The sequence below is a fragment of the Pinus tabuliformis genome, chromosome 8 (assembly GCF_031772625.1).
Source record: "Pinus tabuliformis cultivar Carrire ecotype Pingquan chromosome 8, CPIR1, whole genome shotgun sequence".
NCBI classification, from domain to species: domain Eukaryota; kingdom Viridiplantae; phylum Streptophyta; class Pinopsida; order Pinales; family Pinaceae; genus Pinus; species Pinus tabuliformis.
The window spans coordinates 652,576,336-652,602,045 of record NC_142294.1 but is presented as its reverse complement, the minus strand read 5'-3'; the positions used below and the strand labels follow the sequence as shown (position 1 = coordinate 652,602,045).

General features: G+C 36.3%; 1 pseudogene; it reads right to left on the bottom strand.

The window, feature by feature from the left end:
- The window catches only part of LOC149237237 (UDP-glucose 4-epimerase-like), a 128,089-nt pseudogene that overhangs the window by 64,440 nt on the left and 37,939 nt on the right, over nucleotides 1-25,710 (bottom strand).

Genomic DNA, 25,710 nt, shown 5'->3' with positions numbered 1-25,710 from the left:
ATCATATTTCCTTTACCTTCTGATTTGGATTTTTGAATTGAATACAAGCATGAAACAAACAGGTGACCGGAGTGGTAAATTGATCGAATTCCACAGTGAAAGTTCTGACAAACAGCACTTGATGGCTTCAAACTGGCTCAATATCGACATTTTCAAACTATAAAAGCATGGAAGGAAACGAATGGAGGCTCCTAGGGTGGTTTTATAATGGAAATGGCTTGGGATCGTAATGGAATAGTTATCGTTTTAGGCGCGAGAGCAGTTAATTGGGAAAATGATCAATTTGAGGGAAGAATTAATGCATAATGTTCATTTGTTAGTGGGTAATTTGAACTTTCAATGGTCAAATGAGGTGGAGGGGTGATGTGGAAAAGGGATGAGGTGGATGGTGTGACATGTAGGGTGAAAGGGAGGACAAATGGAATGAGAGTATAGGTGGAAGAGATGGGTGGGAGTGATGGGGAGATGGTGGTTTTTGGCGGTGGGGGCGGGTGTGAGTGGTAATTGGTTTCGGGAGGGGACCCTCGAAAATATTGTATATTCACCACATCGCCTCAAGCGGCTTCGTACATACTAAATTCGGGACACCCCCCTCCGCTAACCATCGGTAGTGCGGGGGGGGTCCAAAATCATCCTCCTGCCATTGATCTAGGTGGGATTCATCATTGTCATTCATTCATATGCGATCGTTATTTACAAACAACAAAAATGTAAAATCATGAGGCAAATAAAAATATAACCTATATTTTATGAATCAATACATACAAATGAGACTTTATAATAAATTTGAAAGAGACGTTTTGATTGGCTCGCTGTAGCGATTGTTGTTTATTATTTTTTAATCTTTTTCCTTCTTTTATTTCACACATTTTTTCTTTCATCCCCTTTTATTTTCTTTTCATTCTGTATTTTTTCTATTTTTTTTCTTTTTTCTCTTTTTTATTTTTATATTTTTTATTTCTTTTGAGCTAATCAATCTTGAAATAAAAAATATATTTTTACAATATCCCAGTGGGATGAAAACTTATTGAAAACATGAGACTCCTAAAGTTATAAGACCCTAGCACAACCATGTTTGGCCATAATCTCATATATATTTGAAGTTACAACTAGATTGTTCATATAATAACATAATGAAATTGCTACACTTTCACCAACAGCCTTCAATCCAGAAAAATGTATCATGACATCAAATCTACACCATGACAAAGAAAAGCTTCTAATTAGATTAAAGAATTTACTATTCGTAAGGGTTTTTGGTGACGGAAATGGAAGGATAGTACACAAAAGCAAGAGCAGAGAACCAGTCATCAACAACTCAACCATCGGAATAAGTAGTCTAAAGCTAGATAATATTCCACATTCTACAACTATCTCTAATTTATATATGGTGTTGGTAAACATACTGAATTTTAGATGACGAAACACAAATTATGACCTAAGCAATGTTGAAACTATATAGCTACAGATGTCAAAAAAAAGGGCATACAAATGGAATATGTAAAGGAATGATTTATAACATTTTATACCCAATAAAAACATCAAAATAACAACAATAAACATATAACATTTGATTCAGTATCTAGAATGCATAATGTAACATGCATAACCAAATATACTACTTAGTTGTCCAATTAAAAAACCTTCTCACTTTTATTATTCCACTCATTTATGGTACCATTTTTTCTATCATTACACACTAACCATAGTTTAATATTTATTCAAAGATATAAGTCATTCTTCTAAAAAAACATAATACAACTAATTTACAGAGGAGACTTCACTATTGCAAATGACATGAAAATTGAAGGCTTGTTGTGTAATAGACCTAGTGAAAATTCCATGTAAAAATATATAAATACCACAAATGATGGGACACGTATTCCAAGTTGAATGGTAGGGACAACATCCTAGTGGGTTCTCATTTGGTTGTTTATGGTTAAGGAAATTGGCAAAGGAAATGGCTAAGGCATTAAAGAGGTTAAAAGGTATTTTGGCACATTTGATTATGAAAATATTGGAAATTGGGAGAAAAGGAAAGTGAAAGGTCACAGGTTGCATGTGAAGAGGAAATTGAAGGAAAATAATGGAAAATGAAGAAAATAGAGGCCTCATTAATAAAAAGGATTTTGAGGATCAGTGGTGAAGCCCTGGTCGGTTCAGTTTTGGAGATCTCTCATTATTCTCTCTCTCTCTCATACTCTTGGTTACTTAGAGTTTTCTTGGAGCACTCCTTGATCATGTGGCATACTTGGATTCATGGAGCAATAAGGCAAAGGAAAAGCAGGAAAGTGCAACGAGACATCGGCATCAACAGCTACATCATATTTGCTTGCAGGTACCAAGTTGCATGTATGATTTCTTCACTAGTTTTGGCATGCATGGCACATGCATGTGGTTTCTTGGTTATGATCTGTCATTGGCATGGAGGATGGCTGGATTGACAGTGGATTGCCTAGCCTTTCCATTTCCTAGATAACCATGGTGATTGTTGATTTACTTTCATTGCTTTGTTTTGGTTGGTTCTCATGTTTACATAGCTTGTGTCGAGTTACTAGTCCTAGAAGCCCTGGTTGAACAAACGCTCTGGAAGCCCTGTAACAACTTGGGTTGAGTTACTAGTCCTAGAAGCCCTGGTTGGACAAACACTCTAGAAACCCTTGCTGGGTTGAGTTACTAGTCCTAGAAGCCTTGGTTGGACAAACACTCTGGAAGCCTTGTATAAGTTGTGGGTTGAGTTACTAGTTCTGGAAGCCTTGGTTGGACAAATTCTTTGGAAGCCCTAGAAGGCTTGGATGGAGACCAATATGATGATGGTTTTGGTGGTGTCCGACCGTAAGGTGGAATCACTATTCGATGGGTTGAGGTGGATGGACTCTGGAATCCCTGGATGAGTTTTGATTGATGTGTTCTATGAGACCCCACATTTATTCATGGAATATGGCATGGGGTTGAATGGCTAAAGAGAGATTTGGCTCAACCATTCTACGGTCGAATGGAAGTTGGTAGTCCCATCTCTAGTTGGTTCATTGCATTCATTAATGAGAAATCCATTCCCTTGATTTTCATCTGTAAAGGTACGGATGTATTTATTGATTTGATGGCTAATATGTTTATTGTATTTATGTTCCTATTATGCTAGCTATATGAACATTTCATGACAACAACTATATATGGCTCTCAGCATGTTTTTACTTGTATATGAATGGATAATGTGTTTATGAGTTAATGGAGGATAATGCAGTAAATGGCATGAGGTAACAATGGTTCATAGCAATTCTCGGATAAGTATGAGATCCCTACACTTAATTATGTTATTTACACTTGTAGGTTACATGTTGATGACATGTTTGACCAAATTCCTTTCATGGTTAGTAGGGGTCTGGTGATGATCTTGTTCATATTATTGCTTTTGCATCATTGTTTCCTTCACTCCTTACTAATTCTAAGTGATCATTCCATTTTGGGTAGTGTCCCAGGCTCTGGGCTGAAAAAGGTCGCTCAAATCCTAAAATGCTAGCATTATTGTTGAGACTAACTCACCTAGGCATTGTCTAGGGAGCGTTACCCTGCCCTAAGTCTCTCAAACAGTAGTAGGACACAGGGATATGTAGTCTAAGTGGCTGACTTGTCTCCTGAAGGTTATTTGGATGATGTTGGATGACTATCTCAGATGTTCCATCGCTTCCATTTCCATAAAGTCACCAAGGAGGTTGAATCTTATCATAGTGGCCTCTCGTCGCATGTTTACCCCGGTTGGCCAGTTGCTTGGGTAGATGTGGGAGGAGGGTGTTACAGAGTGGTATCAGAGCATGGTTGTGCTCTCCTTGGGCTGTGTGTTGGTCATGCATTCATGTCGATTGCATGTGTGTCTCTTGTGTTGTAGTCCATGTGCTTGTTTCCCTTGCATGGTTGTAGTGATGTAGCCATGTGAAGGTTGAAGGTGTTGTCGTGGAGTATGTCGTCATGTGTGTATGGTTGATTATGCATTGTTATGCATGTCAATGTTCACATGTTATCAAGTGCATGTGATGTGGTTGTTGTTGTGATGCATAAGGTCATGGTTTGTGTAGTTAATATGGTCATGCATTGATGACTACACCCTAGCTAGAATGATGTGTATATGGTTTTGTACTCATGTGTTATATGTATATATGCATTTTTTATGCATGTATGTCTTGGTTATATTTATGCATGAATAGTAGGATAAATATGCCTTGTGAAGTCATTTTATGCAATTTAGGTCATCATGATGTTATTTGTTGTTATGATGCTAATGTGTTGGTTGAGATAGATCAGGAGATGCAGATCATCGTAATGAGGTTTGCAGCATTGGAATTTGGGGTAAGAGCAAATCATCATATAGGTATTGTATGTTCGGCATGTGGGTATGTTAGTTAATGGATTGTTATATGCATTAGGGTTATATACATTAGGTTTATGTATGTCTCTTGATGTTATGATTACATACATGATAGATGAGAGTTTATTCGTATAGTTATATGAATGTGTCGAATAGTCAATAATGATAGTAACATGTGGTTGTATGCATTAATATTGTTGTTTTATATTAGATAACCTGATGATTATGTTATATGTTGTTGATGACTATGTTATAGGTTAACTTGTTATTGTTAAATGATAGTTAGCTTGATGATTAGAGTTATTTCATTGAGATCTTGTTGTTGTAAATTGGATTGGTCATATGTGTGATGGTTATGTTCATTGCATTGAATATCTTGATGTTATGTGTATTGTGTTATCCTAGTTTGACCTATGTAGATGGTTATGGTTGCGATATTCAAGTATGAGCTAAAATGTTGGTGATATGGTGTTGCACTAATCTCGACCGATTGTGCATATGCATGAATGATAAATGTTTATGAGCCTATGATGTGAACATCGTAGTTAGTTAGTGTTATGGATATCATGATCTTAATTATGTTTGAGTCGACATGTTGTAAATTTGTACCTTGCTAACTAGATTGATTGTGCAGGAAAGATAGCCTCCCCTGAGGTAACACTAAGGTATGAGGTTGCTTATATAGTATACTTCGTGCTTCATTCTTGATTATGTTGTCTATTGATTTTGAATGCTTGGTGTCTATTATGTCATCTATTAATTTTGGTATGTTGCAAGTTGGTTGAATATTTGATGAATTGCATAATATGAGTATGTGTTCAAATGATATTGTTTTAAGATGATTTTAATAACACATATGTGTTGATATAGTTGATATGTACTTGAGTATAGTAGGTGATAGTTATATTATTATGACTAATGACTATGAGTTGATTATGGATTATGAAATGATGGTTAGTTTTCGTAAAGGTTGATTTCAAATTAATAGATATGATTGTCTTAATATTTGGAACATGTGATTGACACGTGTTAGCAGTTGCAGGGTAATATGCTTGGTATTAGCATGACAAGGTAATAGTTGATGTGTCTATATAACTAATAGTTGGGTGGGGTGACAACATAGAGTAAGCCTCGATTATAACGAGGTAAAAAGGTAAAAGAAAGGAATTGGGTAAGAATTCCTTTTACTATGTTTGGAAACCCTAATTTCGAATGAATGAGTGCTTTGCGCAAAGGATGTCTTCTTAACCTTAACATTGTTTGACATTATGTGGATATGTGTTATATTCATGAACATGTACTTGACAAGTATATTAGCTAGTATTTAGTTACAGGTGGATCTTGTTACAGTCGGTCTGTTCATCCCTCCGTTAGAGATCAAAACTCTTTATGCATTTCATTTTTAGGAGTCCCGCTCCATTCACCCAGCTGCATTCCGCTAGGGGCATGCCATAATCTGATGAAAAAGTTCATTGCTAGTCATTTCCCCCCGTGTCTGGCTCCTGCTGGCTTAGAACTTTTGTCAATGATCACCAAATTCCATGACAGTCAAGGTTTGGTCCTTTAATGGACAAAAGTCATTTTCGATCATTAGGTCTAGGGATTAATCAATTTGGTATTTAAATATGTCAGGTAGAGCCATGCAAGCCAGAGTGAGGCCCTTACAAAGTAATGATTCAAAGAGTTTCATCGTCATATTGATAAACTTTGACTGTTCTTCAAAACTCTGTTTTGAAGAAAAGTCAAACAGTGTCATTGGTGATAAAATTTTCAAAAAAGTTGTCAGTTGATTTCTTTAGATGCAGACATGGTTTTCGTGACCAAATTTCCTGTCGTGCAATCCCTACAAAGAGTGCCGAAAATTTCATCATTTGAGCTAAAATTTCAAAGGGAAAGTGAAAATCAGTGTTGCTTTAAGTCAGTGAAAAAGTGTCAAAACATAACATTAGAAAAATGGGTTTTTGGAGAAGCAAAAATTTAACCCATGACTTCCAAGTCTTTATATACAAGTTTCCACCAAAATCAAAGTCATTGTGCAAATCAAGTGCATAGGGAAACATTGCAAAGTGTTTGAGTGTGCATCGTGCGTGTTTGGAGCAAGGTTGGAGGCAGTTTTCAGGGTGCGATGCATATACACAGGGGTGCGGCGCACACAGAGGGCGTGCCACACACAGAGGGTACGGCGCACACAGAGCCACCCCTTAGTTCAAGTTTTCAATGGGCGCGGCGCACACCCAGGGCACGACGCACTGGGTTTTGAGCGCGGCGCACAACCACAGAGGGCCAAAAGTATGCCAAATCACCTCGAATTTCTTGTGAAGCCCATCAAATTGAAAGGTAGGCTCTATAACATGACTTGTTCATCAAAGTTTATAAATGATATGGTGGTTATGGCTATGTTTGAATGCAACAAAACTCATAAAATCAACCACAAGAAAACACCAAAGGCCATTGTTTCTAGGGTTGCATAATTGTGGTATTGAAGCCAAGGTTCCATTTTCACCCACCATTTTTCCCTCACCTACCATTTTTTCCTATCCTCCCTTTCTCATTTTTCCTATTATCCCTACCCTAAAACACTACCAAACCCTATTCTCTTTCCCCTCCTCTTATTTGTCAACATAACACCCCAAAAAACCTACCCTATCAAATACCCAAACCCCCTACATATCCCTAAAAAAATTTCTCCCCATAACCCCTATTCCCATCACATTATCCCCTCCTAATACTCCCTTTTGTTTCATTGTTCCCCTTGGTGGCAGATATCACAAAAGCACCCAACTTCACACCATCATCAAAGGGCAGCCTAAATACAGTACACACAGCAGTCATGGCATCTGAGCATTCATCAGAGTATGAGATGGAGACACAAAGTGATTCATCCTCGGAAGAACAGGCTCCCAGGAGACATCACAAGAGTGGAAAACATGTTAGGGATGAGCCAACCACCCTGACTGAATTGTAGGCCTGCCCTATTGCTATGTCATGTTTCCAGCACCTATCATGTTTTGAGTTTTGTCAAAGAGTGGCCAATGTTCGAGTTCATCATGAGTTGGCCCATCTTTTTGTGCTTCACCTACATGGAGATCACCTATCTTGGTCGGGTTCACCTTCACACTGACACCCAAAACTGTCTCATTAGCAACCGGTATACTCAATATTGGAGAACCATGGCACAAGAAACAGAAAGTTTATCGGCAGCATTATGAGCCTTACATTAAGGCCAGTTGCTTGAGGCACCTCACAAGAGTCTTTCCATTCAAATATTTGAAAGATGAATATTCTCCACTCATGAAGTTGATCATGAAGTACTTCAGCTGTGAGGGGAGGTTCTCTCGTCTATATGCCTATCACATCGGGTTGCTCATGCACTTTACCAGGGTATGGATGATGAACATCCCATTTTTCATTTGCAGGAATATAGAGAGGATGAACACCTTCATGCAGCACAAGACCCCTCAGCAGCAACTTAACAATGTTTATCACTGTTCTCTTATTAGAATTTTGGTGGATCATCAGCTGGGATTGCAAGGCATTGCTTGGGATGACGTCATCTCCCGTGACTTCTTCAGCACTTCACAGGTATTATCAGAGGTTAAACATGAGGGTGAACCTTCTCGTCGGTATGAGCGCCATGAGACTACTAGTGTGTCGGTTTTCATTACATATTAGAAAGGCACCCAACGTTTGTTTGCAGCGGCAAAGCGAGTGTTATCTCTACCCGGGGTGGAAGGGGCCTCGCTTCCTCCATTGGAATCACAAGAACATGACAAAGGCAAGGAGCCGATGCAGGATTAGGGGCCTTCAGGTGAGCCATCAGGTGAACGAGAGACCGAATTCGTTCTCCTTCATGATGATGATACAGATACATAACCGACAAGTGCACAACTCAAAGAGATCATCGAGGAGCAGCAATCAGAGATCGAAGCCTTATCCCTTGACTTGGAGGGGGCTAAGTGGAACATGAAATATATGGAGCAGAGGAAAAAATAGCTTGAGGATCAACAAGCGATCATGGAGCTACAAAACATTCGTGAGCATCGCCAAGCTGCACAAAGGAGAAGAGTGGAGCTCACGTCATTGTAGCAAGAGATCAATGAGGATCGGGAGGCGAATCTCGAGAGAGTTAACATGCACTTGGAGAGGCTACTGGAAAAGGCCGACAAGGACCATGCATTGCTGAGACACATGGATTTCCACTACATGGCGCGAAACAAAGTGTGCAAGGCCCGAATCAGGAATTTGAAGATGAAATTGGGGAAGGCAATCAAGAAGAAAAAGAGGCAAAGGGAGCTCGATCGACTTCAGATATTGGCCGAAGTGTCTTTGGCCCAGCATAGCACCTCATAGAGGATCTCCAACCCAAATTTCAAGAAATTTGGGCCAATTTTGGTCACATGGAAAATTTTTGGTCACAACACAGGTTTTTTCTCCCTGTGCGCCGCGCCACTGGCACGGCGCTTAGGATTGGGAGCTCCAAATAACAAATGGCTTGAATTTTTGTGTTCAGCATGCAAAATCACGACTACTGGTGCTTGGACAAGAAATTTGGGCATGATTTGAGTCTCCAGGAGGTCAAAAACACTCAAAAAATGACCTCTCTGCCCCTATTTTGACACACAGGAAGCAGTCTTGGGAGAATGAAGATTTGGAGGGGCAAATGAGCACCAAATTCAGAAGTTCCAATTGGTTTGGAAATTAGACAGACTAGGCTTTCTAACAAGAACACTTGGGCACAATTTGGACTCCTGCAGGTACCTCAAAACAGCCTCCAAAGGGGCGCGGCGCATATAGAGAAAAAGGCCAAAATCGGGCCCGTTTCGCGAAATTTCGATTCGCGACCTTCTCCAATTGGACCCGCTCATCTACATTTCACTTTTTCAGCACCTAAGGTGGCATTTAAAGTATTTCACTCCTGATTGGCCTCTATCCAAGTGACAAAGGAAGGCAAACAGTCACCCAAGCCATTTGTCATTTTTGTAACGTTGCACCTGTAGCTAATGGTTGGCTTTCCACCTCCATTTTGTAATGATTAGAGTAACTCCCCAACCCTTGGGCGTTCTATCTCTTCATGGCACATTCTATATATTGTATGCAAACTATTTTCAAAGGGTTGGTTGGCTTGTAATTTCTGGGAGACTATGGGAGAGAAACTCAGTTCTTCATTGTATATTTTGACAGAGGATTAATGAAAGGCAGTGGCTCTATTTCATGAGATTCATGTGGTTGTGAGTGTAGCAAATGTGTCTCTTATATTTCATATGTATTTCGTAATGTTTCACAGTTCATTTCATATTCATTTCCAGTGAAATTTTCTAAGTTAGATAAGGTAGAATTTATTTTTATTGCTCTGCCAGTGCGAAAATTTCATGTTCAGTGTTCTTCTTCTGTTGAAAAGGATTCATTTACTTATGCCCTTTTCACCCTCCTAAGCAATTCCTCCATTCCGTGTTATTTCAAACTAAATTGCTAGACTTTCCGCCTGCCTTGCCTCACGAAGTAATATGTGCCTTTGTATTAAATTCTTTGCTCATTGTTGTCCGTTGGTCCCATACCATCCCAGAGTCATTCATAAAAAATTCCTTCTTGTATCCATATTTACTTACTAGCCTAAGATCAATATTTCCCTGTTAGTCATCTCAGACCATTCCATTTACTTATTCACTGAGCGTGACTCGGAAAGAGCCCTCTCCTGTTCTGGTAGGGCTAGCTACCAAACTGAGCGTGGTTTGTGGTTACCCTGAATTTTGCCTTCCTTCAGCCTAAGGCAGATTTAGGTGCTAACAGATCTGTCAAAGGATTCGAGTCCCTTGAGAGCTGGCATGGATGTGTTCAATTGCAAGCAATATGCTTGGCACAACAAGATAAGGTAACTAGTGTATTATTCTATTATATATTCACTTACAATTATGTGCTTATGGTAGTATGATGTAGGGAATTGCATGGCAAAGAAAATCTCCATGAAATCTTGAAGACGACTCAGGTTGAGCTTTCCTTCGGAACCATGGGGATTGAGTCATGGTGTTTGTTTTAGTCTTGTGATTTTGGTCTTTTTTTATTTGCTTGCGCTTCATTTGCAGTTTTTTTATGTCTAGTGCATGATCATGCCACTTTGTTGTGGAGTCGTGTTGTTATTGGTTTTCATTATTTTCTCCTTGTTTGTTTCTTGACTTTCCGTTTTTGTTTTGAGTATTGGAAATTGGTTGGGAAAGAGGAAATTTGATGGAAATCGGGAGAAATGTGTGGTACTCAATCGATGATATAAGAACTTGATGAAACTTTGTGCATGAGTAAGCACAACAAAAGGTAAGATTATGACATTCGATTAGAATGGTTAGGTCCATTGTGGTAAATGGATGATGGCAATACAGTCATGAGAAAGTTAACCAGAAAAGGTAAAGTAAATGGATCTAAGGAGTCAATTTCCTTGGCTATGTTGGGAATTATTGTTCTCAATGTTGTGTATGAATAAAGGAAGTTCTCTTAACCTTGACCTTGGTATTTAGTAATTGTGCTATGATCATGATTATGTTGATGTTTATACATGTAGGTGTGTATGTATTTCATTGTATGACATGATGATGATTTTTCTATGCTAATGTTTAGGTATATGTATGTATATGTCTATGGATTTATTATGTAGGAGAATGGAATGAAGAGGTTCCTAGTTCATGAGGAATCAAGTGAGAAGAGTAGTCATGAAAAAATATATGAGGTCTGTATCATGTGGTTATGAGTTGATATTATGTGATTATACTATGGCTATGTTATGGATAGGTTATACTGAGGGACACATCAGCAAAATGAAAGTAGTGTGGTCTGTGGCATGTTGGGACAAGCATGGGTAAGACATCAGAAGCAAGGTTTCTTGTTAAGGACAGTGTGGTTTCAGATGTGTGGTAGTATTATTGTGCATATGTTGTATATGTTGTATATGTTGTACATGTTTCATGTGTGATGATTGTGCGCATGCAGTATTGAGCATATGTAGTGTGTGTACATGATTTTTATGAAATATTATGTACAGGGTGTTAGTATAGATAATGTTGTACGAACGTTGCATATTCAGTGTTGGGTATATATGGTGCTATTTATATGTTGGTTATAAGATGATTTGTACATATTGAACTATGTGCATGATGGATATATGGTGTTGTATGCATATGGTGCTTTGTGCATGTTGGATATGCGGTGTTGTGTATAGATGATGTTATGTAGATGTTGGATATGCAGTGCTACATACATGTGATGTTGCGTGCATATTGTACATGTGGTGTTATGTACATATGGTGTCGTTTGCATGATTGTACAAATGGTGTTGTTTTCATGTGGTGTTGTGTACATGTTGTACAAGTGGCGCTATGTGCAGGTCGTACTGTGTACATGTCATGCATGTCGTGTTATGTACATGTGGTGTCACATACATGTCTTGCATGTGGTACTACGTACATGTGGTATTGTTTACACGTTGTACAAGTGGTGTAGTGTACATGTGGTGTTGTGTACACATTATGCAGGTGGCATCATGTACATGTGATGTTGTGCACATGTTATGTAGATGGTGCAATGTACAAGTGGTATTGTGTACATGTCATATATATGGTACTAGTGTATGTGTGGTATTGTGTGCATGTCATATATGTTGTGTTGCGGGCTTGTGGTACTATACATGTGTATTATGTAGTTGTGGTGTCGTGACATGCGTACTTGTTGTGTTGTACTATGTGTGGATACATGTATTGTGTGGTGTTGTACATCGGGTATATATGTATGAGTTGTGTTGTATATTGGGTGTATGTGTATGCATTTGTGGTATCACAAGTTGTGTGCAGATGCATGTCTTGTGATATATATTGTGTACGTATACATACATACACTGGATTTAGGTGTATGTGTTGTATGTCAGGTATAGGTGCATGTGTTGCATGGTGTTGCATGGTGTGTGTGGTTGTGTGTGTGTCATGCACACTATGTGTATGTACACCTGGTGGAGGAGAAGGCACTGGGTTTTTGCTGGGTGTGGTAACTGATCCGGTGTGTGTACAAAAAAACAAAGTCAAAAGTAACGATCGATGAAGGATAAGTATCAGTATATTATTTCAATTTTGCTATGCATGTAATTTATGGTTCTGGTTATGATGATTACATGTGATCTATGATTTTGATTTATTATGGTTACATGTCATTTATGATTTTGATGATTATGTTTTGAGATAACCTGATGTGATATTTTTATACATGTTGATTTGGTCAAATATACTAGTTTGACTTGTTGTGTCAGGAAGCGAACATGATTGCAAATGTACCTCATTGACAAGCTACCAATGAGGTATGATGTGAATTTGTTTGAATTTATTTCAAATCTAATAGAAGTTATGTGTTTGGTACGGGAAGCATGAAATGCCCGTTTAGGTAGTTGAAATCAACTACAAGAATTAGCAGCAACAATGAAAGAAATTAGAAATGCAACAGTATGATGGTAGAGCACTCCGGAAGCAGGGCCATTGTGGGACACTAGTACCCAATTGTGGATATTATGGGACATTGGTACCCAATTGTGGATATTGTGGGACACTGGTACCCAATTGTGTCCATTGATTTCCATGAGCGTGTTATGACCGGTATAATGGTTTTAAGGCAGGGATATGCCTTGGTTTTTGTATCTTCGATGTGAGCAAGCCTTTCCAAGGGATGGACTTCCCAGGATGGGGGTGCCAGTGGAACTTTGAAGGTGATTGACTGCATGAAAGGGGTAACCAGATTCCCGAGGGACTATGTAGCAAAGAAGGGAAGCTCACAGATGGATTTTTTTTGGTCATTAGCATTGCCAAATGGAATTGGATGCACATTAGGAGTGTGCCCTAGAACAATGAGCCGTAATTGTTCATTGAGAGGACAAGTGGCGCGAGATCATAGTGCTGGACATTGGATGCAGATTTGACTTTGCATTGGACTCTAAACTTCCTGGGAAGGAGTTGGATCCTAGTATTACTTTGAGGGTGGAGGTCTGAGCCTCTGGATTCCCTTATTGCTAATGTAGGCATGATATTATTTTATTTTTTGGTTGAGAAAATGTACATATATGTATATGTATATGTGGTTATTGTAAATATCGAAATGAGCTATGTTATAAAGCTCCAGTTTATGATATGTTGTCAAGTTGTCGCGATGTTTTTATTTTGAGCCATGATCTATGTTATAAAGATTTATGGGCAGTATGTTTGTTTTCAGCAATCATGTTTGTTATAGGTGTCATTGAACAGCGAGGACGGTGTTCTCCCAAGGGGGAGGTTTCTGTAACAACCCTGTTGAAAATACCATGTAAAATATATATAAATACCACAGATGATGGGACATGTATTCCAAGTTGAATGGTAGGCACAACCTCCTAATAGGTATTCATTTGGTTGTTTATGGTTAAGGAAATTGGCAAAGGCAATGGCTAATGCTTTAAAGAGGAAAAAAGATATTTTGGAACATTTATTTACAAAAATAATGGAAATTAGGCAAAAATGAAGGTGAAAGGCCACACGTTGCATGTGAGGAGGAAATTGAAGGAAAATAATGGGAAGTGAAGAAAATATAGGCCTCATTAATAAAAAGACTTCTGAGGATCAGTGGTGAAGGCTTGGTGAGATCAGATTTGGAGCTCTCTCATTATTCTCTCTCTTTCTATCATACTCCTAGTTATTTAGAGTTTCCTTGGAGCACTCTTGGAGAGTGTGGCATACTTGGATTATTGGAGCAAGAAGGCAAAGGAAAAGCAGGAGAGCGCAACAAGGAATCATCATCTACAACTACATCATATTTTCTTGCAAGTACCGAGTTGCATGTATGATTTCTTCACTAGTTTCGACATGCATGGCACATGCATGTGGTTTCTTGGTTATGATCTGTCATTGTCATGGAGGATGGTCAGGATTGACAGTGGATTGCCTAGCCTTGCCATTTCCTAGATAGCAATGTTGATTATGGGTTCAATTTCATTGCTTTGTTTTGTTTGGTTCTCATTTTTCCATAGCTTGGGTTGAGTTACTAGTCCTGGAAGCCCTGGTTGAACAAACGCTCAAGAAGCCCTATAACATCTTGGGTTGCGTTACTAGTCCTGGAAGCCCCGGTTAGACAAACTCTCTGGAAGCCCTTGGTGGGTTGAGTTACTAGTCCTGGAATCCTTGGTTGGACGAACGCTCTGGAATCCCTGTATAAGTTGTGGGTTGAGTTACTAGTTTTGGAAACCCTGGTTGGACAAATGCTCTAGAAGCCTGGAAGGCTTGGATGGAGACCAATTTGATGATGGTTTTGGTGGTGACCAGCCGTAAGGTGGAATCACTATTCAATGGGTTGAGGTGGATGGCCTTTGGAATCCTTGGATGAGTTTTGATTGATGTGTTCTATGAGATCCCACATTCATGCTTGGAATGTGGCACGGGGGCGAATGGCTAAAGAGAGATTTGGCTCATCCATTCTACGGTCATGTGGAATGTGGTAGTCCCATATCCGGTTGGTTCATTGCATTCATTAATGATAAATCCATTCCCTTGATTTTCATGTGTAAAGGTACTGATGTATTTATGGATTTGATTTCTAATATGTTTACTGTATTTATGTTCCTATTATGTTGGTTATATGCACATTTCATGACAACAGTTATTTATGGATCTCAACATGTTTTTACTTGTATATGAATGGATAATGTGTTTATGAGCTAATGAAGGATAATGTAGCAAATGGCATCAGGGAACAATGGTTCATAGCAATTCTCAGATAAGTATGAGATCCCTACACTTAATTTTGTTATCTACCCTTGTAGGTTACATGTTGATGATATGTTTGAGGAAATTCCTATCATGGCTAGTAGGGGTTTGGTGATGATCTTGTTCATATTATTGCTTTTACGTCATTGTTTCCTTGCATCCTTACTAATTCTAAGTGATCATTCCATTCTGGGCAGTGTCCCGAGCTCTGGGCCGAAAAAGGTGGCTCAAATCCCAGAATGCTAGTATTAGTGTTGATACTAAATCGCCTAGACAGTGTCTAGGAAGCATTATAAAGCACTTGGGTAGTGTCTGTGGAGCGTTAGTTCTGAAACTAACTCGCCTAGGCAGTGTCTAGGGTGCATTACCCTACCCTAAGTCTCTCAAACAACAGTAGGACCGGGGGATAGGCAGTCTAAGTGGATGAATTTTCTCTTGAAGGTTATTTGGATGATGTTCGATGAATGTATGTGATGTCCCATTGATTCCATTTCCTTAAAGTCACCGAGGAATTTGAATCTTATCATAGTGGCCTCTCGTCGCATGTTTACCCCGACTGACGGGTTGCTTGGGTAGATGTTGGAGGAGGGTGTTACATGTTGTCCATGATGATGGATGTAATGTCCTCTCGAAATATCAGACATTTTACAAAATTTACACACAATTCAATATCCAAAATTCAAGCATCATGGTTTTTTGTTGAAATCAATGCAATCCAAAGGAGGTGAAAGGTACAACTAGTTAAAATGATCTATCTAAAAAATGAATCTTCCCAAAAACCACAGTAAGACAAGCCTTAACAATTTAAGAGTAAGTATATATTTTAAGAAAATACAAAAGATAGGTCAGATCATCTAAGGAATTATTCTTTGTCACCATGCTTACCAATTTGTTTTGTTGAAGTTAAATATTCCTCAAATTTCAAAGCCTACAACTAAAACCATAGTGTTTATAAGAATTTATTCTTTTAACATGATTTTTTGGGTTATATAAAATTAAAATGAAATAAAATAAAAAAATTGATACCTTCACATGCCATACATTCTTGTCAATTCTCCCAATACATTCTCCCTTGTTTTTTCTACTAAAGCGACTATAATTTGTGTCCCTAAACACCAATGGAAGCTAAAATTTTGTGCCTGAAGAAATACAGTCTGTGCCTTTTCCTGAAGCAATGTAGTTTGTTCTTGTGCTTGAAACACATGTCACTGCTGAAAACCTGGAGATTTGAACAATTCCCTATGGATGTGCTTAAACCTAAATCAACCTGTCAGAATACTGATCTGTGTGGCACTAGAAAAAACTATTCTACAGCACTAGAACTCCACAAAATAAACAACTTAAAATTATAATTCTTAGAAATATCTACCAAATTTAGGGTAAAATAACCATTTCCTCCTACAATTAAACCTAATATTGAATCATTCAAAGCATTCATTTCCCTATACTAGCTAGCGAGAGAGAATAGTAGAGTGCAATGAATGTGCCATTATTGGTTCAATTCATATCTAAGGAAAATTATCAGGACTTGTCATAATTAAATATTGATTACCAACCAATCCTCAACCCGAGGTTAACTACTTCCTTCACTTGTCATCCCTGAGTCATAGTTTTATCCATGGCACATTTAGACAATGGCTCATTGTATTATTCTTATTACTGGGGCCACGCGAATATCATTACATGCAGAGAAAGAGGACCCACATGTCAATTTTTCTGTTGCTTGTTCAATCTATGAGCATGACACCCTCAAATCTAAAACACTTTAAACCCCAACCATGGAGTTGTTGTAGTAATAATCTTATCCATCCACCCATGTTACAAACAAAAACTTGTAGGTTCAATGCACTCAATCCAATGGAGATGGTAGTTTCCAGCTTTTGAAAGAAAACAACATCCATCTACATGAATACATAATACATAGATGTTTTTTAAAGAGATGGTAGTTTCCAGCTTCCAGAAGAAAACAATATTCATTTATCTGAATATATAGATGGTTTTTAAAGAAAATAAATAGCTAGTTGTGTATATCTAGCTCAAGTTGTTTGGTGAACAATCCCTTTTCCAACGGTATAGATTCAAGTATCCATGAACAATCCCTTTTCCAATGATATAGATTCAAGTACCTGGAAACCCTTTCCCTAACTGCAGAGGTTCAGTCTCCAAAAACATGTGATATTAGATATTTGACATGTGATATTATCATCACAATTTTCATCTAAAAGATGTTAGAGATGATGTCTGAAACTAAATTTAAAGAGTCAATTTTTATGGGTGTCTACTATAATTTAGTTGTAGGAATGTGCCTATGTGTCATTTTTAGAGGATTACAAATTTGGGACTGAACCATGCCAAGGTACTTGGATTTCAAATCTTTTTCCAATGATTCATGTTGTAAAAAATGAGTTGAAATTGTTCATTTTAATTTTACAAATGGATTCACAAATAATAAACTTGTAGAGTATATGAATCATGTTGTTTCAATCCTTGAAATTCTCATGGTATTCCAATAAAAAATATGTCAGTTAGCCCTTCCATGGAAAATAACTAGTGTGATGTGGGTATCAATGACAAGTAAATTATAGGTCTCCACTGGCAAGTCATAATCTTACAAGGATTTTTAGTTTTGTGTAAATGTAGAAAAAAATAGGCATGGGATTTTTACACATCGAGATTTGGGGTCCAGTCCTATAGAGCTTTATTACATTGCATTTCATCCTCTGTATTTGAACACTTGGGTACACTACAACTATAAAAATATTTGCATTCATTCGATTGGATTTTGAAAGAATTTAATTTCAATGAAATCCTTTTCTAGAATACTTTCTAGCACAACTCTCTCAAGGTTTATCCATTTTTCTACTAGTGTGTGACTAGACATAGAGGGGATGGATGAGGCTGAGCAGTGCATGGAAAACATCCTTGTCCTAATTATGCTATATAGGAAGGTGGGTCACTTGAAAAAGAAGAAGAGTTAAGATGAAAACTTGACCCAAAACGAAATCTAGTAAATGGGTATGATTTACTAGTGGCATTTGAAAAGGAAATAACAGGATCTGAAGAGAATGATGTCTTCCCTTTATATTTATATCACTACTCAAAAAATTAGGAATAGGTAATGAACTTCGATTACACTGAGATGCAGATGCAACAACAGTGATAACTTGATGATATGTCATGTCATTAAAACAAAAAGGTATTGTAAATGACTAAAAGGCATCTGTAGCAGAAAAAAAGGACGATGAAATGAATAGCTCGACCTTCATTCTCAGGTTAGCTACAGGCTGGGAAGATGAGATGAAATTATGAGGTAGCAATTAATATCCACCATAATCAAAACAAGTGGGCCCATCATTCAATTTAAAATATCTTAGAACACATGAAGATCCAAGGGACGATGCACTAGTGTCTGTCTTCAAAGTCAATCCAAAAATTTCAGCACTGATACCAAGAGGCATTTTGATAAGTTCATTCTCCCCACTGTCATCAATGTGATTCAATTCTAAATATGACTTCAAAGGAATAGAAGGCATGGTTGGAGAAAAAGGTTCAACGATTGAAGATATAAAATAATTTCCTCTCATATCTCTGCATCCAAAGCTTGTTTATGGTTCACAAATTTGAGAAGACAAATGTGTTGTTATTACCTGATCTTCAGATGTTTTCTCATAAGCCAACTTAATATCAATATCTAATGAATCTCTATTTCCTTTCCCAATTGAATTAAATGCATCAGAATATGAAATTGGTATTTTGGAGACATGATGTTGCAGATCAATTATTTCTCTATGTTCTGTTGGTCGAAAAGCACTTGTTGCTCCAGATCCTTTCCAACCTAGTTCTCCTATGCTTTGTAAGGGAATTATTGGAGGAACGAAAGGTACCTTTGGCCTAGAAACCACTAGAATTGGTTTTGATAAGCCAGTGCAAGATAGAGTAAGGGGAACATAAGCACTTGTGTAAGGTACAACTGATAAACGAGATATTGATGTGGATAGTGTTGCATCATAATGACCTACTTCATCTAGTTCAATAGCTTAATTTAAGTCAAAAGCAAGTATTTTTGATGAATCATTGCTTCCATCATACTTTTCTAGAGGGATCATCATTGCCATAATTTGGTCAAAAGAATGCAGCTCATCTCACCACGCACTTTGTACTATTGTTTTCAAACATAATTCTTGATGTTCTATAAATGTTGAAGATACAACATTAATTCTTTGTGGACCTTCATAGCCAACATGAGAAGATACCTCTAAAATCTCATTATGTTAGGTTTAAAATTTCCTTTCAATGTCATAAACATCATTAACAGCACATGATCCCATATCTGTAGTAAAATGTTTCTTGTCATAACTATTAGTCACACTGATTCCTTTATTTTCTACTTCTCTAGATTCCACATTCTGCTCTGGTACCATGCACTCTCTTTTTTCGATGATATTTCCTGACTATCATCCTTATATGTGATGCTCCTGGAAATAATAAGATGTTCATTACCTTTGTGTTCATTACTCCCTTGGTCTTCATGTTCAAATCCATAGGTAGAATGATGTTCCTTGGCATCAAGAACATCAGTACTTTTATTTTCTTCATAAAACAAACTTATATCTTCTACATCTTTATCAGGGAACTTATTATAGCCAAACTACTTGTCATGGCCCTCTTCTTTTGCCAACCTTGTTTGCCACTTGATGTGTAATTTGCATAGATTCATTGTCATAAAGGAATGAATGACAATTATTTGGCTCCCTAAAATCAGAATTGGAGGCCCCTTTACATGGAACATATCCTTCACTTGCCTTTTCTTGGTTTTCATTTCCAACCTCTTTTTCCTTTTCCAAACAGTGTTCACTACTTCCTTGCTTATCTCCTTGTATACTAATGCCCTTGACATGTACCTTTTCTTGTTTTGAATTAAATGCGTCATATATTTGGTGTCCACCAAGTCCCTCTTGTTCATCTCTACTCTCTAGTTCATATTGCTTTTCACATTATGAATCCAATCCATCTTTTCCTCTGATGTACAGTTATTCAACATCATAACAAAAATCATCCCTTGGTTTTTCCCCACCCTTGTTTGAACATGAGTGCTCTTGTATTATGTCTTCAGTAAGGCACTTTATACCATCCCCTACCATAGCAAAATTTCCAGTTTCCAAAGCCCTCATAGAGGAATTCAAAGCATCCCCCTTTTTACTAGTAAATTCCACATTTTGAAATGTATCCAAGTTGCTTCTAGAAGAATGTCGATGATCCATGGAATAGTTATCATTATTTTCTTTCTTTATATTCGGCATATTTTGACCTACTACATCATCACTCTGAGGTGAATTGAGTTTGGATGCATAACTTGATCAACCATCATGGCCTAAATTCTCTCAAGTTCTCATGAAAATTTTTACAAAATTGCCTACGACATTTTCATTCTCATATTTTGAGATTTGAGTCACAGCTATACTTGCCAATAAATTCATCCCACGTTCATCCATGCTACTATTTTTTCTTGAGAATGGATAAGAATCCTTCACTGACCTTCTGAGTTCTCACTAGGCTCTTAGTATTTTCTTCTTTCCTCTCAACGGTCCCCTCTGCTAAGTCTTCCTTTCGCTCTTCCATTTCACTAGGGTTTGAAGATAAAATTTGAGCTCTATTTCACATCTCCAACAATTTTTCACTATTTTCACCATTAACGTTGCACTCCTCATTGGGTATATCTCTTACGGATTTGATTTTATTTCACTAGAAATCCTCTGTATTAACATCTGGAAAGGAATTACCATAAAAAAGAATACTTTGTTCTTTTATCTTCCCATAGTGCACATCCTATTTTTCTTTCTATCCAAGAAAAGCGTGGTTCCTAGGAATTTCTTTATTTGCATTCAATCCATAATTTACACCTCTAGTAGGTCTTCAGGATGGGTTACAAAGTCTTAGTATAAAATATCAACCTCTGAATTCTATCCCCTCAAGCAATATTTATTCCCTTGTCATATAATTTTCTAGAATGTGTCTTTCTCACCTAATGTATTTCTACCACATAACTATGCTTTCCTAACCATGGATTTTTTGTGGCTCCCTGATAGAAGTGAACTCTGGACACTTTTTATTGAAATCTTATGTGGTGAACTAGAAAATAGGACTTCTTACTAACTAAACATACCATAGAACTTTGAGTATCTTATTTTTTGAACTGGACTAGAACCTTTTGCAAATATATAATGAATCAAATACAAACTTTTCACTTAACTGTAAAATCAAGAAGCAAATTTCCTTTGTTATTTATCAAAAAAGCATTGTTGGAACATGAACAAATTGATTTTCTCATTTACAACATTCGAGGGATCTAGGATCAATTATATCATTAAAACAATAGCATAAGAAAAAGAGAGAGAAAATGAATAAGAAGATGTGAAGTTTCAGTGTATTTATTAGGTTGTTGTACTACAATCATATCAAATCAGGCAATTAGTAGCAACCATACACAGTGGCACAAGAATTGTGTCCCATATTTTCCCATGTAATCTTGTTTTCCCCATGCCAAAGGAAAAAATAGATATTCTATTAGTCCACTATAACATAAAGTTGCATTCTTCACCCACGTTTCTTCCTAATATTTTTTCAAAAACACCTTTAATATCATTTGAAAATCAAGAACTAAACACTAGTACAAAATGGATAATTAATTACTAAAAAAATGACTAAAATCTGCATATAAATGACCATTTTTCAGTTAGTGACCAGTAGTAGCTAATTTACGGTATCTTATAACGCGACCAACTTTAGTTTTTTTTAACTTAATCATTAATTGGTTGTCTCAATTTTATCGTCTAGCAGTATATTTAGTCATTAATTTGGTCATTAATTTGGTCATTAATTTAGTCATTGATTTAGTCATTAATTGCCACAATTAATGACCAAATATACAAGAAAATATATTACGATATGATCACCCAATAAAACTAATTAATGACTAAAGAAATATGACCAAAATATTGGTCGTGTTATAAGATACTATAAAATAACTATTAATAGCCATATATATCCAAATTTTAGTCATCGTTTGAAACCAATTAATGACCAAAGAAATATGACTAAATTTTGATCATGTTATAAGATACTGTAAATTAGCTACTAATAGTCGTATATATGCAAAATTTAGTTATCATTTGCAATCACAAATTTATCATTTTCAGTTGTCATTTATTTTCTTTTGGTAGTTTCATATTCATTATATAAACAACTAATTTAGTAGTTTATATTCATTTCATTTACTTTCATTAATAATCATTATAAATGATTAATTTAGTCATATATTCATTTTATTTGTGTTCATTATTAATCAATATAAACTACTAATTTAGTAGTTTTATATTGATTTTATGTGTTCATTATTAATCAACATAGGTTAATTTGTATGATTTTGTGAATAACTTTAAAAAATGTCATACAATGTGCATGTTTGTCTAATATGAAAGTGCAAAGTTACATGTTAATTGAAATACTAAACAATATCAAATGCAACCATAAATAATTTTAACCACAAATTGTATTATATGAAATGTTAAAGTATTACAATATGAATTTCCAAGTTAATATTGGTTGGACTACTATTTACACATGAAATGATGTTTCATCACTTCAAAACATTATCATTGTGTTATCAAGGCATTGCAGATGAATTCACCAAATCTAAAGACTTGAACATCAGTGTCTATGTGTGTGTCTTATGTGGGATATTGACTCTAAGGGCATCACTAGAAATGTTCTCTTCTCTCTCTCTCCCTTTTTTCATTTGTCACTCCATTGTTATTGCTCACAGCCTCTTTCTTCAATTCTTGCTTCTTACCATCAATATTGAGTTCCTTTTTTGAAAATAAAAGAAAATACAATGTAGAGTGTAAGATATGAAATACAATGAACACTAGAATATAAACTAAAATAGACTATAATGAGTTTACACGACATATACCTCAATATCAGCAATGTCAAAGTCATTTTCCCCATACAAGTAAGAAACTCGAACAAATTTTCTTCAGTTGGGCGATAGTAGCCACTATAATGTGGCGAGATTTCCTGTATAAATAAAGAAAATAAAATGTCACCTTATAAAATAACACATTAGTAACTTAGTATTCAACCTTCAGGGAAAGCTTAAGCACAATCATGCCAACTAGGTTACATGCTAAAAATCTCAAGTTGTAGATAAGATATGAAAACAAATAATCTGAGGTGTGATGTTTAATCCTTGTCATTTTATTCGCAACAACATTTCATTTTCTAATTCATGAACTTGGTCAAGTATATAAACAACATGTGCTCAAATAACAACATGAAAGTAAACTTTTATGATAGTCATGAAAACATTTTAACACAAAATAGCTATAAGGATTCAAACAAATATCATGTAATACTAATTTCAACTTCAAGCTTTGGCTATTGTTTAAATGGACATGATATGAACTATTTTCAATTTCCTAGTTAAAAGACAAAACAAGATCAAAAGAAACATTCAAAATATAATCAAACAATAGAGAGAGGATATCATGGAATGGACATTGCAAGTATAAAAAAAATGTTTACATGTCCACCAATGTCTTGTCTGCCATTCCTTAAACATTTTCTTTCCCAAAATAACCACGAGGTGAAAGAACCACAACATTCAAAACCATAGGAATCCCTACTAGAAACATTTCCAAAGTCGATGGCTCAGGTGCCTGAAGTATCTCTAACAACAAATGGATTATATCCAAGGCATGCTTTTCATTGTCTCCCCATCCTTTTTCCATTCATATTTTCTGTAACCTACCCACAACAGAGTCAAGTTACAATCAAATGAAGGCATGGACATTTATTTTTTTATCTTTAAAATTTGAATCTAATTTGCTTCAAAAACATATTAACTCATATTTAAATTCTTCGTGACATATGAGAAGGTATCAATCAAGCATGACATCAGAAAAATTGACCTCAATGAGGTCCTCAAACAAGGGAGGGCATATTTGTTCTAATCAAAAGGGAGGGATCCCTCTTTTTCAATTATATCAAGGTTCTCTACTATTTCCTCCTTGTTTTCCTAGATATTAATTTGATCATCCATAACCTGCAAGATAAGAATATCCAAGTCATTTAATTATATTGTAGTTCTTTCCAATGAAAATGACATATAATTCCTTACAAATGCAATGAAGACAGACTTAAAATGAAAAATCTAAATATAAGTGAAATGGTTTTTGTTTCTTAGCTTACAAATTGGAACATTTCCTTAGTAATTGTCAGAGAATTGAACATCGGCTAAGAAGAGCCCTTACCAAGTTAAAATGAAAGATCTCAATGTAAGTGAAGTGTTTTTTGCTTTTTAGCTTACAAATTGGAACATTCCCTAGGTAATTGTCAGAGAATCAAAACTTGACTAGGAAGTGCTCTTACCATTAAGTGATAAAATTTACTAGGTTAAAAAGGAAAGGTTCTAAGAGTGGCTAAGGTAATGGGGTCTTGAAATGGTTTTAACTTCACCAAGGTATGTTCTTGAAAGATTAGCAAAATTAGACTTGCATCTAGTTTTCAAAGTAAAAAGAGAGAGACCTAAAATATAACTTGTTGCAAGCAAAAATATGATGGAATGTGGTTAAAATATACCCTTGTATTGGATTTGAAAGCCCAAGATGACCTTTTGATAGTTTTGAGGGATAAGTGATGGAAAATTTGATATCAAGGATGGAATGAAAATGCATTCAATAAAATAAAATCTTGGAAGTCCTAATAATAGACACTAAACCAGATAATCACAAACAAATCAATGATATCCAAAAGGTTTGTTACTAGGCCCTAAAGTAAGAAACGAACTAGGTTGTGATAAGAAAGTGTTAGTAAGTGGCCATGCAAACGAGAATAATATCTATATATTTCTTAGCAATTTCATTCTCAGGTATCTGGATAGCTAGTGTCTTAAGAGGAACTCAAACAAGGAACCTTATAATTATAACAACACATTTATTCCATTTTAAAAGGAGATGCTTGGATCTTTGACACTAGTTAAGGTGCAGGCTGGAGTAACAAAAAATCAAATCTATTATTTAAAGTGAAAAGTATAGAGAAAAGATGAATAGATACTTGGATCATCTTGTATAAGAACCTTTGTTTGAGAAAAATCAAAATCATAGTTGTGGTGACCTATTAGTTGGTAGTAAGAATTCATTGCATGTGTAGCATATGCCACAACAGTATTTGGAGTAAAGAATAGACCACCTACTTGAATGGCATTGCAGTCTACTCCGTGTCCACATGCATAATGATCCAAAAACCATATAGAACTATATAAAGTTTATACAAGAATTAATCATTCTAGATAATGACGGTTTCAGGGTGCATTCTACCAAACAACACTTTATATGTTCTACAAAAAAGTATAACTATTAAAAAAAATGGACATATAATGTGTGCCAATAACCCTTATACAAAAAAATTGGCCGAGTATGAATGGACTCAAACCAACAACTATCATTAAACAAATCATACCATATAACTACCCAACCAAAGCACTGAGTCACGATATGTGAGGAATATGTACTTACATGATCAATATTGCATACC